The sequence below is a fragment of the Ranitomeya variabilis genome, chromosome 1 (genome assembly GCF_051348905.1).
Source record: "Ranitomeya variabilis isolate aRanVar5 chromosome 1, aRanVar5.hap1, whole genome shotgun sequence".
NCBI lineage: Eukaryota > Metazoa > Chordata > Amphibia > Anura > Dendrobatidae > Ranitomeya > Ranitomeya variabilis.
The window spans coordinates 1,119,511,405-1,119,517,404 of NC_135232.1; positions in this window are offsets into that span (position 1 = coordinate 1,119,511,405).

The window sequence follows — 6,000 nt, forward strand, 5'->3', positions numbered from 1 at the left end:
GCTCTGCCTGGGACCACTGTGCTCTGCCTGGGGCCCCATATGCTGCCTGGGGCCCCTGTGCTCTGCCTGGGGCCACTGTGCTCTGCCTGGGGCCCCATAGGCTGCCTGGGGCCCCTGTGCTCTGCCTGGGACCACTGTGCTCTGCCTGGGGCCCCATATGCTGCCTGGGGCCCCTGTGCTCTGCCTGGGGCCCCATATGCTGCCTGGGGCCCCTGTGCTCTGCCTGGGGCCCCTGTGCTCTGCCTGGGGCCCCATGTTCTGCCTGGGGCCCCTGTGCTCTGCCTGGGGCCACTGTGCTCTGCCTGGGTGTAGGACACTGGTGACGTCACTTATCTCCGGACATTAGCTCCGGACATTAGCTCCGGACATTATCTCCGGACATTAGCTCCGGACATTATCTCCGGACATTAGCTCCGGACAAAGCCACGGAAGTTGGCACAAATTGCAGGAAGTAGTATTCTAGGCAATTATATATTAGATGGGCATTTCCTGAAGGAAATACATGGTGCTTGAACAGCGCTACCAGCTTTACAGCAGCACTTTTCACACACGGGACTGGGGGGCGCGCTTACTTTTGCACCCGGGGCCGGAGGCGCGCTTACTTTTGCACCCGGGGGCGCACTTACTTTTGCACCCGGAGGCGCACTTACTTTTGCACCCGGGGGCGCACTTACTTTTGCACCCGGGGGCGCACTTACTTTTGCACCCGGGGGCGCACTTACTTTTGCACCCGGGGGCGCACTTACTTTTGGGGCCGCACTTACTTTTGGTGGGCGGGGCTCCTTGGCCTCCGATTTGGTTGGTGGGGCCCCTCGTCCTCCGCTTTGGTGGGTGGGGCCAGGCCCCTCGGCCTCCGCTTTGGTGGGCGGGGCCGCTCGGCCTTCGATTTGGTGGGCGGGGCTCCTCGGCCTCCGATTTGGTTGGCGAAGCCCCTCGGCCTCCGATTTGGTTGGCGGGGACCCTCGGCCTCCAATTTGGTGGGTGGGGACCCTCGGCCTCTGATTTGGTGGGCGGGGCCCCTCGGCCTCCGATTTGGTGGGCGGGGACCCTCGGCCTCCGATTTGGTGGGCGGGGCCCCTCGGCCTCCGATTTGGTGGGCGGGGACCCTCGGCCTCCAATTTGGTGGGCGGGGACCCTCGGCCTCCAATTTGCTGGGCGGGGACCCTCGGCCTACGATTTGGTGGGCGGGGACCCTCGGCCTCCGATTTGGTGGGCGGGGCCCCTCGGCCTCCGATGTGGTGGTCGGGGCCCCTCGGCCTCCGCTCTGGTGGGCGGGGCCGCTCGGCCTTCGATTTGGTGGGCAGGGCTCCTCGGCCTCCGATTTGGTTGGCGGGGCACCTCGGCCTCCGATTTGGTGTGTGCTCTGCCTGGGGCCACTGTGCTCTGCCTGGGGCCCCATATGCTGCCTGGGGCCCCTGTGCCCTGCCTGGGGCCCCATATGCTGCCTGGGGCCCCTGTGCTCTGCCTGGGGCCCCTGTGCTCTGCCTGGGGCCCCATGTTCTGCCTGGGGCCCCTGTGCTCTGCCTGGGGCCACTGTGCTCTGCCTGGGTGTAGGACACTGGTGACGTCACTTATCTCCGGACATTAGCTCCGGACATTAGCTACGGACATTAGCTCCGGACAATAGCTCCGGACAATAGCTCCGGACAATAGCTCCGGACAAAGCCACGGAAGTTGGCACAAATTGCAGGAAGTAGTATTCTAGGCAATTATATATTAGATAAAAAAAGCTGTCGGCTTCATAGGAAATAGGAATTTCTTGTCATCACTAGGTGGAGATTATTTGCATAGCGCAAAACAAACCTAAGGTTTTTGAAATTTATTGGTTATTTAAATTTTTTGTGGAAATTCAAAAACTGAAAAGTGGGGCGTGCAATATTATTCGTCCCCTTTAACTTAATACTTTGTTGCGCCACCTTTTTTTGCGATTACAGCTGCAAGTCGCTTGGGGTATGTCTCTATCAGTTTTGTACATCGAGAGACTGAAATTCTTGCCCATTCTTCCTTGGCAAACAGCTCGAGCTCAGTGAGGTTGGATGGAGATCGTTTGTGAACAGCAGTTTTCAGCTCTTTCCACAGATTCTCGATTGGATTGAGGTCTGGACTCTGACTTGGCCATTCTAACACCTGGATACGTTTATTTGTGAACCATTCCATTGTAGATTTTGCTTTATGTTTTGGATCATTGTCGTGTTGGAAGACAAATCTCCGTCCCAGTCTCAGATCTTTTGCAGACTCTAACAGGTTTTCTTCAAGAATGGTCCTGTATTTGACTCCATCCATCTTCCCATCAATTTTTACCATCTTCCCTATCCCTGCTGAAGAAAAGCAGGCCCAAACCTTGACACTGCCACCACCATGTCTGACAGTGGGGATGGTGTGTTCAGGGTGATGAGCTGTGTTGCCTTTACACCAAACATATCGTTTGGCATTGTTGCCAAAAAGTTCGATTTTGGTTTCATCTGACCAGAGCAGCTTCTTCCACATGTTTGGTGTCTCCCAGGTGGCTTGTTGCAAACTTTAAACAACACTTTTTATGGATATCTTTGAGAAATGGCTTTCTTCTTGCCACTCTTCCATAAAGGCCAGATTTGTGCAGTGTATGACTGATTGTTGTCCTATGGACAGACTGTCCCACCTCAGCTGTAGATCTCTGCAGTTCATCCACAGTGATCATGGGCCTCTTGGCTGCATCTCTGATCAGTCTTCTCCTTCTTTGAGATGAAAGTTTAGAGGGACGGCCGGGTCTTGGCAGATTTGCAGTGGTATGATACTCCTTCCATTTCAATATGATCGCTTGCACAGTGCTCCTTGGGATGTTTAAAGTTTTGGAAATCATTTTGTATCCAAATCCGGCTTTAAACTTCTCCACAACAGTATCACGGACCTGCCTGTTGTGTTCCTTGGTCTTCATGATGCTCTCTGTGCTTCAAACAGAACCCTGAGACTATCACAGAGCAGGTGCATTTATAGGGAGACTTGATTACACACAGGTGGATTATATTTATCATCATTAGGCATTTAGGACAACATTGGATCATTCAGAGATCCACAATGAACTTCTGGAGGGAGTTTGCTGCACTGAAAGTAAAGGGGCCGAATAATATTGCACGCCCCACTTTTCAGTTTTTGAATTTCCACAAAAATTTAAAATAACCAATAAATTTCATTCACAATTGTGTTCCACTTGTTGTTGATTCTTCACAAAAAATGTACATTTGGTATCTTTATGTTTGAAGCATGATATGTGGGAAAAGGTTGAAAAGTTCAAGGGGTCCGAATACTTTTGCAAGGCACTGTATATGATAAGCTCCATATAATGCTCCATACAGTATAGGATGGGCCCCTTAAAGTATAATGAGCCCCACATATTGCTCGATACAAAATAGGCCCCAAATAATGTTCCACACAGTATATGATGAGCCCCATATGATGTTCCAATATATTATGGGCCCCATATATGATGCTCTAGTGTATAATGGGCCCATATGTGATGCTCCAGTGTTTGATGGGCCCAATATATGATGCTCCAGTGTATAATTGGCCCCATATATGATGCTTCAGTGTATAATGGGCCCCATATATGATGCTCCAGTGTATGATTGGCCCAATATATGATGCTCCAGTGTATAATGGGCCCCATATGTGATGATTCAGTGTGTAATGGGACTCATATACGATGCTCCAGTGTATAACGGGCCCATATATGATGCTCCAGTGTATAATGGGCCCCATATATGATGCTTCAGTGTATAATGGACCCATATATGATGCTCCGGTGTATGATGGGCCCCATATATGATTCTCCAGTGTATATAATGGGCCCCATATATAATGCTCCATATATGATGGACCCATGTATGATAAATTCAGTGTATGATGGGCCCCATGTATGATGCTCCAGTGTATGATGAGCCCATATATGATGATCGAGTGAATAATGGGCCCCATATAAAATGCTCCATATATGATGGGCCCAATATATGATAAATTCAGTGTATGATGGACCCATATATGATGATCCAGTGTATAATGGGCCCCATATATGATGCCCCAGGGTATAATGGGCCCCATATATAATGCTCCATATATGATGGACCCATATGTGATGCTCCAGTGTATAATGGACCCATATATTATGCTCCAGTGCATGATGGACCCATATATGATGCTCTAGTGCATGATGGGCCCCATATATGATGCTCCAGTGTATGATGGACCCATATATGATGCTCCAGTGTATGATGGACCCATATATGATGCTCAGTGTATAATGGACCCATATATTATGCTCCAGTGTATAATGGGCCCCATATATAATGCTCCTTATATGATGGACCCATATGATAAATGCAGTGCATGATGGGCCCCATATATGATGCTCCAGTGTATGATGGACCCATATATGATGCTCCAGTGTATGATGGACCCATATAAGATGCTCCAGTGTATGATGGACCCATATGTGATGCTCCAGTGTATAATGGATCCATATATTATGCTCCAGTGTATAATGGGCCACATATATAATGCTCCATATATGATGGACCCATATGATAAATGCAGTGCATGATGGGCCCCATATATGATGCTCCAGTGTATGATGGGCCCATATATGATGCTCCAGTGTTTGATGGGCCCATATATGATGCTCCAGTGTATGATGTACCCATATATGATGCTCCAGTGTATGATGGGCCCATATATGATGCTTCAGTGTATGATGTACCAATATATGATGCTCCAGTGTATGATGGGCCCATATATGATGCTCCAGTGTATGATGGGCCCATATATGATGCTTCAGTGTATGATGGGCCCCATATCTTGCGCCAAATATAAAAAAAGAAAAATAGAAATACTTACCTCTGCTCGCTGGCCGCTGTTCTGCCCCGGACTCTACCCACTCCACTGCGTCGCCATCTTCTGGCTCTCTGCGCTATGCTTGTTCAGGCAGAGGGTGCACATACATGACGTTATCTCACCCTCTGACCTGAACGTCACAGTCAGAAGACATGGAAGATGCCACAGCAATGAAGAGTGGGAGAGGTTAGTATCGCAGGTGCCGGGGCCGTGATCATGCGGGGGGGCCCAATTGAAGGCACTGGCACCAGGCCCCATAACACGCTGGTGTCCCCGATGGTGAGCGGGCTCCACATGCCTGCTCAGGGCCCCGGTACTTGCCCGGGTGCGCCGTGTGCTGAGGCCGGCCATTCCTTGTGCAGCGCCACAGAGTCCTGGTCGTTGCAGTACTGATGCTCCGCCGCTAAAGGGGGCTATGGTACGTCTGATGGCACTGAAGGAGTTCACCTGACCAGGTATCACAGACACCAATACACTTCACGGTCTGGCCTCCAGGGGGAGCTAAGGGTACTATGATTAGGCCACTCCTCACAATCTGGTAAAACTGGGGGTTAGATAGGAAGTTAGACAGAAGCTGACTGGGTTGGAACCAGGCAACATCCTGTGGCAGAGGGTGTTGCAGGGGAAGATTCAGGGGGGTCCCTGTCAGGGGTGGGATCCTGACAGAGGCCTAGCGAACAGAAAGAACGTTATGGGACCGCGCCTGCACGTCATTGTGGCGGTACCCCAAGAAAGGACAAGAAGCGAGGTTTATTGTGCTGAGTGAGAAACGAGATCAACGCAACAAGGAGAAACACCAGTAGGAGTCGTGCTGTAAGACGAGGCAACATCCTACTGAGGCGCGCAGCCGGTGGCCGGAAACGCCGAGGAAGTATAGAGCTCCAGGCCTTACTTCAAACCTACGGCAGGACAGTCAGTTATTGGCGGGCTGTCTCAACCAACATCACCTAAGCAGACACAGGGGGCAACATTTGCAGAGGGGTGACTCTAGGGTCCCGGAAAACCTCCGAGCCTACCCGTCATACGGTTGCATCCTAGTTATAGCATCTGGGGAGACGAAGAAGAACATCATAATCGAGTTGTGAGGGAACTTCAGAAACAGACACAACAGTTGTGAGGACTATCCCATAAGCACAG